The following is a 13,350-nucleotide window of genomic DNA, read 5'->3' as shown; positions in this document are numbered from 1 at the left end:
ATTCAAGTCCCCAACCGAGAAGCTTCTCAATCGGCAACTTGGGGGACTACTGTTTGTACCATATCTGACCCTCCACTCATACAACGACACGTGGATCAGAGAAGCTCACCCAAGTACCCAAGGCCTCGAACAATCGGCATCGGCTACCGATGACATTGTCTCAAAGCTGCAAACAACCGATACAGGCCCAGCTCGTCTACAATCGGCACCCCATACCGATTGTACATAATCAGCCTTGAAGCACCCGCCCAAAATATCTAAGGACTCGTGTCAACCTCACAGGGCCCTCCCACGAGTCCCACATCGGAAATGAACACCACAAGCATCCCAAATGCCCTCTATAAATACACCCCTTCACCATCAACAAAGGGGTAAGACTTTTCAGCTTGACTTTTATACTACTATATAGTCAACAGCAAGAGCTCTTAAAAACAATCTTACTCGAGCATCGGAGGGTCTTAGGCTGGTTCCACACCGGTTCCATAGACTTTACGAGCTTCGCTTATCTTCTATTCAGGATCAGCATCCAAGGACAGGAAGAATCGGCATCCAACACCCAATCGATCTCTTGATCGTCCATCCCACTTGTAAGTTGCACTCATCTCTATCTATTCAAGATTTAGCGCCAACAAAGATAATGGGCTTTTTCATCATTTTGAAAAGATTTTGGGTCTTTTTGAGAGCCGGCTGCTTCTTTTGGGCTTTTTACTAAATTCCTATTAGATTTATATCAACTGTTATAAAGTCTATAAGAAAATTGCTATATTCAATCCACACTTCTAAGAGAATTTATAGTTCATACTTAAAGGAGTATTTTTGCATTGATTGAACTATTTTGGCATCTATTGAATTAAATTGCAATTTTTTTTTTTGGTTGAAAAAAAACGATAGTAATTATTGATGAAACATATCATAGTACAAAGCCACAAAAGAGCCAAAATGGGTACAATATCTCTAGTGACCTGTTGAGGCCCAAAAAATCTAGGGTTGGGCCCAAATAAATTCCCGGCCCAGTGCGACACTTTATTAAGAAAAGACCCGGTTCGAAGCACACGGAATTCGCCATGCACGCTTGCACGAGCCACGACCACGTGCCATGCCAAATAAGTATGCAATCCGCCATGCTATAGCCTATAAAATGCACTGGCGCTACGAGCCCATGCCAATGTCGGTTCCACAATCCACATGCTCTCTGTTGGAGGCCAACAAAAAAGATAAGAAAATCCATTTTTTCCTAGCTTTTTAGATTTCACAATAAAATATATATTATCATGCCTTATGCCATTACATTTATACTAGCAAAAACAGCACAAGCATGTCATCTATCCAAATGTAAACATGTGCTGATAAATTTCCTTCCTGATATATATATATATATATATATATATATATATATATATATATATATATATATATATATATAGATATATCATGTTTTAGGCCAATACCAGCATAGTGAAGTTGGACTATTCATCTTCCTTTATTTCTTGTCTTTCACTTTGATAGGAATACAAATGCTAGGCATTTACACACTACCAAAAGCACGAGCATCACCACATTCTTTAATTATTGCCAAAGCATCCCATGCTTGCGTATTACTGAAAGCTACCTATGTTGGTCTTAATATTGATGTGTGATTCATTCGTTGGATGACATCCATTTAAAATCGACAAATATTAATTATATTTGCAAGCTGCAACACATATGTTATTTTAACCACTATCTGCTTTGGTCATGCAGAAATTATATATCTGTCAAGCACTTTGTTCTTCCAAGACGATGAGTACATTCCTCTACACCTCAAGCCTTAAGGAGCATGAGACTTATGTTCTTGTACCATCAGACAAATCTCTCTCTAATGCTAAACTTGTGGGCACTTAGCTCCCACACCACAAGCCAAGCTCTGATTCCCCATGCCAAGCTCATATAGTCTATGTGTCAACTCATGCATCCATGTCATAGAAATTCAAACACCACCCGCTGGAAGAGTGGCTGGAGGAAGAACAAAGCCAAGCTTTTCGTAGAAACCCAAACACCACCGCTGGAAGAGAGGCTGGAAGAAGAACAGAGCCAAGCTTGTCGTAGAAATCCAAACACCATCGCTGGAAGAGCCGCTGCCAGAAGCACACCAAACATTAGATGAGGATGACAAATCATCTAGTGACTACAATTCACGCAAAAGAAAGGACAAGGAGACGTACCCACCGCTGTCGTGCGAAGATAAAGTGTTCCATGCCATTCTTGATACAATGTTTGCTAATGGTGCAATTAAACCCTCCAGGCCTTATAAGGTCCCTACCATGGAAGAAAAGGGTGATTTGAAGAACTACCGTTATCATCAGTTTCTAGGTCATCCAATCACTGCTTGTCAAACTTTGAGGAAGATCTTGCACGCCGAGATACATGACAGAACTCTTGAGCTACCCTTGAAGAGGCAAGCTATTGACGAAGACCCCTTGCCAAAACGAAGGGGAAAGAAGATGGCTATTGTCATTACATGCTTTGATGACTTGCTCGACGACGATGAATTGTGTCATCCATGGAAGAATGACCCAAAGCCACCGGAGGCTATTTGGGAGCCTTGCGGAAATATGGAGAAAGCCTACTGGCATAAATTTTCAAAATCCTCGAGCTATAATACCCCGTGGCCGCTAGCTGATGGATGTGAGGATGGTTCCAGTAGCGAAGTATTCACATCAGACATGCTGGAAGAACGCCACTTAGGGGCTTCATTTGGTCAGCAAGATTATTAGGAGATAGCTGCCGTAACCTCTCATAAACTCACAGAAGTTGAAGAAAGTGTGGTGAGTTATGAGCCGCAAATCACTCTATGATTAGTTGGGTTATGAGCCGCAGGCAAGTAAAGCAGCAGATGTGGCTCTGTTAAATATCTCTGCAAAGCATGGCATCCTAGTACGATACATGCCAAATACATGCCAACATAAGGCACAAGCTTTCATGCTATTGCAAGTCATGCACACTCCTTGGCTCTTTCATACTTGGGGGGCTTCATTTGATTAGAGTATTCATTAATGCAAAATGGTTCAAAGCCTTACTACTGCTGAGTTGCTTTTGCAACTATCCTTTTATTTTTGGCTTTTTCAAATTTATTTCAAAAATGAACTCCTTATGTGTTTTCACCCTATGCTTTCACAGCTTTTGTAGAATGCACCACCATTATGGCATGCCAAGGTGTAAGATGATATTTGCAATGAGAATGGAGTATTTTGGAAAAAGAAAAAAGCCTGTAGAATTCTTTCCTTGCTTTTACCTTCTTCTGTTTTGCAAAACATGTTCTTTGAAAAAAAAAATAGACAAGCAAACTTTCCTTTTAAAAGCTAAGCCTCTCAGCAGTAACTATACCAAGCAAAGCCACTTAGATGGGATCCCAAGCTGTTAACAAGCACCATGCACAAGCAATATCATGTGTCAATCTTGAAGAAAAAAAAAAGTGAGGTCATGCTATCAAGGAAAATCATTCCAGTCCTGGCAATATTTGAAGAGAGTGTATGTGATGGGATGCCGTGAAAGAAAAATCATATCACATAAGGAGGGCCCTATAAACAGAGGCAATGGGGCAAACACTTTTGTGATCCTGTAAAAAATTGGCAGCATGTACCTTGCACCTACCACAATCCAATATGTTAAGCAATTCATGCATTTCAAACAAGCGAAGGGTACAGAACAAGCTGGAATTCATTATCTCAATGCATTCCAAAACCCAACAAGTCACGCATTTTCATCATTTCCAACCAAACAAAGTGTACAAAACAAGCTGAAACTTATTATCTCAATACATTCCAAATCCGGACAGTTCATGCATAACCATACCACGTTTCAAGGTTCCAACAACATGAGCTTTAGACTATCCAAAAGAAATACAATCCCAGCAAAACAAATTGGTACACACCAAAGATCAGTACAACCTATGTTTTAAAAAAAAAGGGTATGCAGAGATACCAATATGCAATTCTGCCATGCCTTGTCGCTGGAAGACTTTGTAGGTGCTCGTGCTCAAGCTTTGATGATGATCTGGCACATGGAGAGACTGAGGCAATTATTGAAATATTGTAGATGAACAAGGGGGCTTCTCTTTAATTGCCTCCTTCTTGCAAGCAAGTGTAAAACTTTCCAATGATGACTTGGGGGCTCCTACCAAGTGCAAGCCGCAAGGGGGCTTCATCCCAATTCATCAAATTCATGCCAAGCAAATGGATTTTCTCTTTTATTTGCATTGGCCCAAGCAAACCATCAAACAATAATCTGCATACCTAGCCATTTTGAAAGGTGTCAATTTTTTGAGTCGTTATACTAGTTTCCACAACCAAACTCAAGCTTTTGTCCCCAAAACGTACTCATAGTAGCAGCCAGAGACAATACTCGAGCTGCTGTAAAGGGTAAAACCCATGCTACTGTAGTTGTTACAACCCCAGGCTGCTGTAACTGTTACACCCCAACAACTATAGCTAGCACTCAAGTTGTTATGCAAGCAATTTTAGAAGGGTACATTACTAAATCTGGCTTTAATGCCTCCATCACTTGCTAAGCCTCATCATCAAAGCATTACTATCCAAGTTGGCATGCTTTCACTACAAAAGAGCTTAAGGAGGTTCTGCAATAAAGTTCTTGTGGGGGGACTCTGTACACTAGCAATATCCACCCACTAGGGCTCACGTAATAAAGAGGAAATTTAAGCTTCAATTGTGAAGGTATCCAACTACGCAATTATGAAGAAAACAAGCATCCAAGCCCTTGCACGTATTAGAGTTGTTGAGCAAGCAGGAGCGTGCATAACTTCTTCCAGCGCCATAGACACTCATTTGACAACCATAAGATGCCCATGTTTGTCACTGCCATATCAAGAATGTGCCATACTAGTAAAGCATGCCACATGACATTGAGCCCAAGTTATGGAAAAGCAAGGTGCAATTTCAATAGCTCTCAAGACATGAAAGGAGGATACAACTTCATACCATGAAGCTGGAGGTTGCTGAAGATTTTTTCGATTTACTTTGACTTCATTCAAGCATCGTAAAGCCTCTAGCATCAAGCTACAATAGACATGCTAGCCAAGTTACTTCATGCAAAGTGAAGAAAATTTTAAGAAAAGAAAGAAAACCAAGCAACAAGTGACAAGCTAACAGGCCACGAGCTCATTGCGAAACCTATCTACTTAACTCTCTGCATTAGTACAAGTACTTCATGCAGCTACAAAAAGACAAGTATCATGCCTTGCAAAAAGAGACTTGAAAAATCAAACAAACCATGCTTCAAGCACTAACAACGTGCTATTTTCCTCATCTTGTTGTGGGTCTTCTTTATTTCCAAAGTACAAACCACTAAAAACCAAATTCCCTATGTCCTTTGCTAAACCAGCAAACCTGAAATTAAGCCAAGAATCAAACTTCAACGGCCGAAAAACACAAAACACTTTTGTTCAAACTTCCTATCCAGCCTTCCATATTTAAGCTCATCTTGTGCAATAGGAAAAGTTACATCATGCCAAGCAGACTCGCTAACCCAAGCCACATGCCAAGCAAATTACAATATGTTGGGAAAGCAATCCAAGAATTATCAAGATCATTCAAATAGGTCCAAGCCATAATAAAATGTTTCAAGCCATTTGGACATGTGCCTAAACCCATGCCAAATCATTGCAGTCAAAACACTTAAGCAAGGCTACCATGCAAGGAACTGAAAAAAGGAACCATGAAACTCCAATTTCCTTCTTCATGGAGCTCCCTGCAAACGAAAGAGGAAGAGGGAGTGACGCTTACCACAGCTCTCTCTCACATTTCTCTTCCAGCAACTCCCAAAAGAAAAAGAAAAAGAAAAAAAGGGGGGTTACTACTCAAGCCCAAGTGCAGTCAACTGTGCTAAAGATCGATACACCATGCAGTTTCAAAAGGAAAAGCTACTGCGCGCCGAGCTAGCTAGCCCCTCCACAACAAAGAAATGCGACCTGCAAGGCGAAATAAAGACAGGTGTTAGAGAAATATGGTGCTGGAAGATATAGCCATGCTAAAAAATAAAAATTATGCATATTCATGGTGCAAAGAAGGAGAATTGGGTACCTCAACTAGATCACAGCGCATGACTAAAACAGAATAGAAGAAGCACGGAGAGATGATCCTTTCGATGTTTCCACCACGCACCAAGCACCATTATTAGTAGCTCATTTGTCAAGGAAAAGGTCTCGTAGCTTACGGCACTGGCTCTCCAATTCGTGTTCCTTAAGGCTCAACGCATTAACAACAGCTCTTGCTTCAGGGGATTGGGCATACATCTTTATGCTACAAGCAGCTTGTACTCTGAAAACAGTGTGTGCTACAACTTCTTCTAAGTATCAAGCGGGAAGTCCACGCGAGGTCTTAATAAGACACATGCTCAAACCCTTCTAGCACATTCCTGTAAGGTCGAAAACCATGTTTCCTTTGAACCTTCAATCACTTGCAAAACATCTTCGATAGTTGGGTCTGCCCACTCATAGTCGAACCACTCTGGCCAGCCCTTAGTGATGCTAGAAGGGTATTGAAAAAAAAAATCAAGAGGCCGCCGGAAACATGCATTTCTTTTATACAGCACCTGGAAATGAGAGTAGCATCCAAAGCTTACCCAGTGCCTATGATCAAGTCTTGGCAAGTGTTTCTAAGCGAAGATGGTAGTCGTCTTTTCTTCAACCCATCATGCAAGGGGAAATAGGCCATCACTTATCACAGAGGTCATTATGACTTATTACATGAATCCCTGCAAGAATTGCCAACAAAGAATATGCTGAAAAAGGGCAAAGCATAAAGCTAGTTCTCTTTGTTAAAGCCAAGCAATCTTCACACTAGCATGCAAGCCATATGAACTTTACAGGCCAAGCAAAGCAAGCTATCTCATGCCAAGCGAAATGCGTAAACAAAAAAATATTTCGAAGCATTATGCAATCTATTACTCGAGCTTATGACAAGCAAATTTCCCAATCAATCATTCGAGCTGACCTTTTTTCATAAAGCAAGTGCTACAAACTGAACACTATTTACCTCCTAGTAACTTTTTTTCACAAAAACAAAAAAACAAAAAACCTATGAGTGTTTGTGCCTAATAAATCACGGCCATGAACTGGCCGAAGGAGCCCCTTTTCTCGGCCCAGGCACTTCCTCGAGAAACTAAAGCGCAGCGTTCCGCCAAGGTGTTTTGCCTTCCTGAAAACAACAGAAAAGTTGCCAAGGCATGATCATCTCGGCCTCGACTGTAAGCCGAGGCCAAGGCCGAGCAAAATCAAGGCCAGAGATATCAGAATCAAATCGTCACATGATAGCAGGGTCCCATGCTTCATTTAATGAAGTAATGCCTCTGTTTATTGCAGCAAACCCACTGGCCACGAATAAGCATTTAATGCATGTGGGAAGTGACTGAAGTCAGGTTGTGGCGACAGGAAACATAGTGATTAGACGTGGACATTCTCACAAGAATTCTTGCAGCTTGAGAGATTAGGTCACCAACTATCAGAACAATAAATGCATCCCCACGGCCAGAGGCGCAGAACCCACGATCAGGGCGGCGGCCGGGATTCACCAGGATTTATGGGGTCACACCACCATACTTCACGGTCCCAAATGTCGATTGGACTACCCACTTGCTCTAATCAGACTCCACTATGCAGGATTTCAGCCTCGATTACTCCTCCAGGAACTCTTCCTATAAATACAAGGCTCAAGACTACTTTCAAGAGGTTCAAACACCAAACCAAAGCCTCCCACGGAGCAACTTATATTTTCCTGTAATGCACTTTCAATATCTTTACTTGTTTTCCTAGGAGTAGTGTTAGACTGTAAGGAAAATTCATTCAGCAATATATCATACGACCCTTGATTTTCAAGGCGCCGGAGCATCATCCTTGTTATTCGCTCATTCACCCCATATATCATACGACCGTCGCTCCCTGAGCAGCACGCCGGAGCACCGCCCAAAACCCACCAACACCATCACTAAACGGCCTTGTAGCTCAGGCCGTGAACCTAACAGCCGAGATTAGTTCCTCTCTCGGCTACAATCATTTGATTAGAAGACGAGTCCAGATAGGCGCACCACTTAACCATTCTATCCACATGAATCATCTCGACGCACGGTAGACCGTGCTGGCACGCCCTCGCACAAACGCACCGCACCCAAAAGCAGGAAGCCGCGTGTCAACGGATATCCCCTCAGCCCGGAAACCCAGGCCGTGAGATCTGCGCGGTAGACAATGAGTTACACAGCATCCGTGCAGACCCATCATACACATGTTTATGTCTATCCCTATAAAGGCCAAAAAATAAACAGTTATCCATGACCAAGCTCTAAGCTCATAAAAAAGAAACCAGTGTTGCTTTCCTCAAGCTTTCAACAGCCTATGATCTTACGTACTAATCCTGTGGTTACAAGCATGCGCTCGTGATGCATATAGTTCAACAACAATCAAAAAAACGTAGCACACGAAAAATATGCGCCAAGCAAGACAAGCCAAGCTCACGCCAAAGGGAACGGTTAAGTAAATGCCCAAGCAGCATGCAATTTATTACTCAAGCTTTTGGCAAGCAAAATTCTCACGCAATTCCCATGGCAAGAAAAATTCTCATTCCATGATCGACAAGTAATTCCCATGGCAAGCAAAATTCTCTCTCAAAAATGCAAAAAATTCAAGCATTGCAAATCATGCATTCTGCCAATTTCTATTTCCCACAACATAAACGAAGGTCCAACGTTAATCAAGAATGTGTTCACAAGAAAGATGAGCCTAGGCCAAGCACCAGTCTATGTCTATTCCTACAAAGGCAAAAGAAAGACTCACGATTCCAGCAAAGGAGCAGAACTATTTACCGAGAAATCAAGATAGAAATCCAAATTGCCGAGTTGTGAAATTGGTACACTCAAAGCTTCCAGCAGAAGGGAATACGACGCAGGCTTCCGGTACCTTCCCCTGCCTGTGCCAGAGACGTATACACTTGCATAAAAAGAGCGCATCGTGCAAAGTTCAGCTTTTTCACCAGCTCAAAAAGGGCCAACACATGATAAAAATGGGGAAGAAAAATGGAAAAAAGAAGAGGATGCAATCCATACCGACGATTTCTTCTCACAAAGTTCACACTTTTCTAGCAGCTTGCAAAAAGAAATAAATCAAAAAGGGGGAGAACCCCAAAAACTGACGCAAACCCTTCCTTGCTAACGATTACTCCAACAAAAGATGGATGGGCCAAAAGGAGTGGGTGCTTGGCTTCCAAGACAAAGAGCAAAACCCATGGGCATGAAGAACCCAACAAGCCCCTCAATAGATTCAAGAAATTGCAAAGAGGAAAGGGCATACCTTGTTAATCACCTCAAAGGACAGCCTCAGATGCACCAAGAAAGAAGGAATTGGGATTTTTGGAAGAAAAGTCTACACAGAGACAATCTCTTCCAACAGCGGCAAGTGGGTTACTTCGTGCGGGGGATAACGAAGTCGGGTTTGGCTTGAGCTCCCTTCCAATGGTTGTAGAAGGGCGGCTCTCCTCAATCTCACTCTCTCTCTCGCTCTGAGTTCGATGGAGAAAGGAAAAGAAAAGAAGAAGAAATTGGTAGAGAGAGGGATTTACTCTAGTGCGCGTAAAGAGAAAGGAGAAGAAGGAAGAAATAATAAATGAAAAAGAAGATGGAGGAAGTTGGTATCTGGGAAACCACAAATAACGGCTGGAGCTTATGAATTTGATTTTTGGATCAAGTTTAATTATTCGGCTCATTCCAACACTCATTCATGGCCCTAATAATTAAGGGGGCTAATGTTGAGGCCCAAAAAATCCAGGGTTGGGCACAAATAAATTCCTGGCCCAATGCGACACCTTATTAAGAAAAGACCCGGTTCGGAGAACGCGGAATTCACCATGCACGCTTGCACGAGCCACGACCACGTGCCATGCCAAATAAGTATGCAATCCGCCATGCTATAGCCTATAAAATGCACTGGCTCTACGAGCCCATGCTAATTATCCCATCGAGCATCATATCCCTTTTCAAAGGCAATAAAATTTGAGCACGCCAATCGACATGCCATGCCAAGCGAAAAATTATTATTTTACACCTAGCCACGCTACAAGCTTAAGTGGGCTCAAGCCACGCAAATGCCTGGGGCTTGCTGAGTGGGTTGTAGTATGGATGGTAACGAGCTTTCATGAGGCCCATTGATGAGCCGAGAAATGGAAGTTTTGGGCCGCTTGGGAGCCCCAAAACTCAAGCCCATTTCATGAGCCCAAATATGTGGGCAAGCATAAAAGAGAGAGAGAAGGGAGCCAAATACCCTAGGAAATAAGCCCATCACCATAATAAGATAGCCCATCATTTAAGGAAATTAGCCCATTCTCTTAATGGGCTAACCTATCACATTAGCAAAAACCCAACCAGCCAAGAATATATCTATAGTCTCCAGCACTTAGCTGGAAATGTGAACCACGATGAAAGCCAAAGTGTATATTGGTGAGCTGCTGAGAGGCTCCAGCACATGGGCATAGCAAACTTCAAAGAAGAACATGCAAAGATCCAGAGGATAATGGCGCGCACAGGTTGCTAGAAGGAGGGGCACTCTTTAAACCAACGCCCTTACCAATTTCTTTCTCCTACCAGCTCCTACCATGGAAGAGGGAAGGAAAGAAGGTGCAGAGGTGTTCAAAAATAAGAGTTCAACGCTGGAGCCACTGCAGGAAGGCCTTAGAGCTCCCAAAAACCTTGTCTTGGTGTGTTTGGACTGAGGAAAATTGCATCAAAGATGATGAATCGAAAGGAGAGAAGAAAAAGGGAAGGGGAGACTTGGCAAAATTGGAGAAAAGCCATTAGGGTTTCTTGGGAAGGAGGAGCTTCCATCGGCTATAAAAGGGAGTGTCTTCTACCCATTAAAAACAACTCAATCGAAGGCAAGCAAACTAGACCCAGAGAGCAAGCATCATCTCTCACCTCTAGAACCCTTCAATTTCGAGCCACACCTCTCCATCTCCTCCAATTTTCTCTTCTAGCAAGCTATTCCAGATCTTGACAGACTTTTCGTCAAGCTGCTGGAAATTACTTAAATCACCCATTGTTCCTTAGAACCCTTGTTTCTCATAGGAATTCACAGCCCTCTCTCTGTTTATGCTAAACTCATGATGGTTTTGCTCCCATGCCACAAGCTTCTCATGCCAAGTTAAAAATCTATTTGTAAGCAGACGTTGTTTTTGTTGGTGAAGGTAGCCGGGGAGTTTCCTAAGGCTTCGAAGGCTTCACTGTCCTTTCGAAGTATTCTTGGGGCTTGATCTTTGAACTCAAACACAGGGGGTAATTTCACCCGTTTTCGCTCCTTACGGCAGCCCAGCCCATTCGTCGGGCTGCTGGAACAAAAAGACCCCCACATGACCAAAACCAACAACATGTTCATTTGATCTGAACATAATTACGCCTAAATCAACAAATACTCAACCCCCTGATCCAACATCTTGAAGGGCTCGTACTCAAACTAACAATACATCTCCACCGCGCAACGGCAGAAACGACATATTTGTACTACAGCCGAAAACTAGAATACAAAACACATTGAATTCCTAAAGAGTTCCTGAGAATTAAAATAAGATGTACAACAAATTCTTAATGAGTAATACACTTAAAACAAGAAACAGGAACACCGCTCCACATCCTCTCCAGCAATCAAAGAAATCCATAACGCCATACTACTAAACACTTAGGGCTTGTTTGTTACACCTCCTTGGCTTGGATTGGCTTGGCTAAAAGTTAATCCCAAGTTTGTTGTCACCTGGTCCTAGTATGAAGTGGGATTAGTAATCCCAGGCCCACCAAAACAGCATGTGAAAATGAGGGACTACTAGTCCCGACCAAAGCTCTGCAACCAACTCCACTCAAGCGCCAGCAGCAACTATCGACCACCCAAACAGCAATCACAACCACCGACTATGGGTTGCAGATGGTGATGGTAGGCAGCAACAGCGATTGTAGATGGCGATGGCAATCGGTGTTGGTGACGACAGACCGCCACGACGATTGAAGCTGTTCGACAATTTATCTTTGGGTCTTTATCAATTTGCTCTACTTCTGCCTCTCTCTCAAGTTTGTTTGTGGATGATGATTTTGATGTGGGCTGTGGATTTCTGCCATGATTTAGGTGTGAGCTCTTGCCTCTCCCTCAAATTTGTTTATGCAAATTACTTACCACACCAAAGCCAACGTATCTGAACTGGATGATGTTTTTAGGTGGGGTAGAAATTAGAAGAAAAGAGAATATAGATTGAGAAGAAGAGGAGAAGGAGAGAGCAGGGAGAAGAAGATATGAAAAAGACGCAGAGAGAGAAGATGAAGAAGAAAGAGCAGAGGGAGAGAGAAGAAAAGTAAACATATAAATATAAAAAAATTCATTTGCTTTCTTTTTAAAATTTAAAATTTTAAAAATTTTAAAAATTTAGTCCTAGTCCAATCGTACACCAAATGCAATACTAGGCTTATCCAGCTTATGCCAAGCCAAGCCAATCCAAGACAATCCCAGTGTTTAGTCTAGTCCATGACAGTCCAGCGTACCAAATGACCCCTTAGTGTCACACCGGCTAAACCCCAACCCACACAAACCAGTAACTTTCATTACTGTAACTCCAAACACTGAACTGGAGCCAAAACCCTGTATATGTGGGCCAAAAGTGGCAACTAAATCATGGCGACAATGGTGTTTCGCGATGTCTACTTCCACATCACATATGAACCAGCATAGCAACCTTTAGGGGCCATTCGTTTAAGTTTTCAACGCCCGTTTTCATTTTCAAAGAACAAAAACAAACCAAGAATCCATTCGGTGGGCTAAAAACAGAAAACACTGAGAATGTTTTCATAAAATGAGAACAACTTCACGTGTACTTTAGGAAAATAGAAAAAAGATGTTTTCATTCTCACAGGAAACAAACGCCTAAAACAGAAATAGAAATGCACAAAGGCCCCATCACTCTACCCAGCAAAACAGAAGTGAAACGAAAATCAAACGAAAACATAAACGAAAATCAAACTCACCATAGCCACACTATCAGACCATTGTCACTGCCACCGCCACTGACCCTGCCACTGCCAACAAACCTCACAAACCCAGTCCCCACATCACCACCACCTAGCAAACCCAACCAACACCAACACCACCACCATACCAATGGAATCACCACCAAACACCTAATCGAACTCAATACACATCTCTCTACCTAGTAAAAAAGATATCGACCCCAACACCTCCACCACACATACCCAATCAAAGCACCATCATCGCCATCACCACCCAATTAGGGGAGAGAGAGAGAGAGAGAGAGAGAGAGGTGGGTTGATGGGATTCATGCCATG

This window comes from Prunus avium, chromosome 7 (genome assembly GCF_965620075.1).
Source record: "Prunus avium chromosome 7, drPruAviu1.hap1.1, whole genome shotgun sequence".
NCBI classification, from domain to species: Eukaryota; Viridiplantae; Streptophyta; class Magnoliopsida; order Rosales; family Rosaceae; genus Prunus; species Prunus avium.
The sequence above is the reverse complement of the archived record's forward strand: the minus strand, read 5'-3'. Positions refer to the sequence as shown.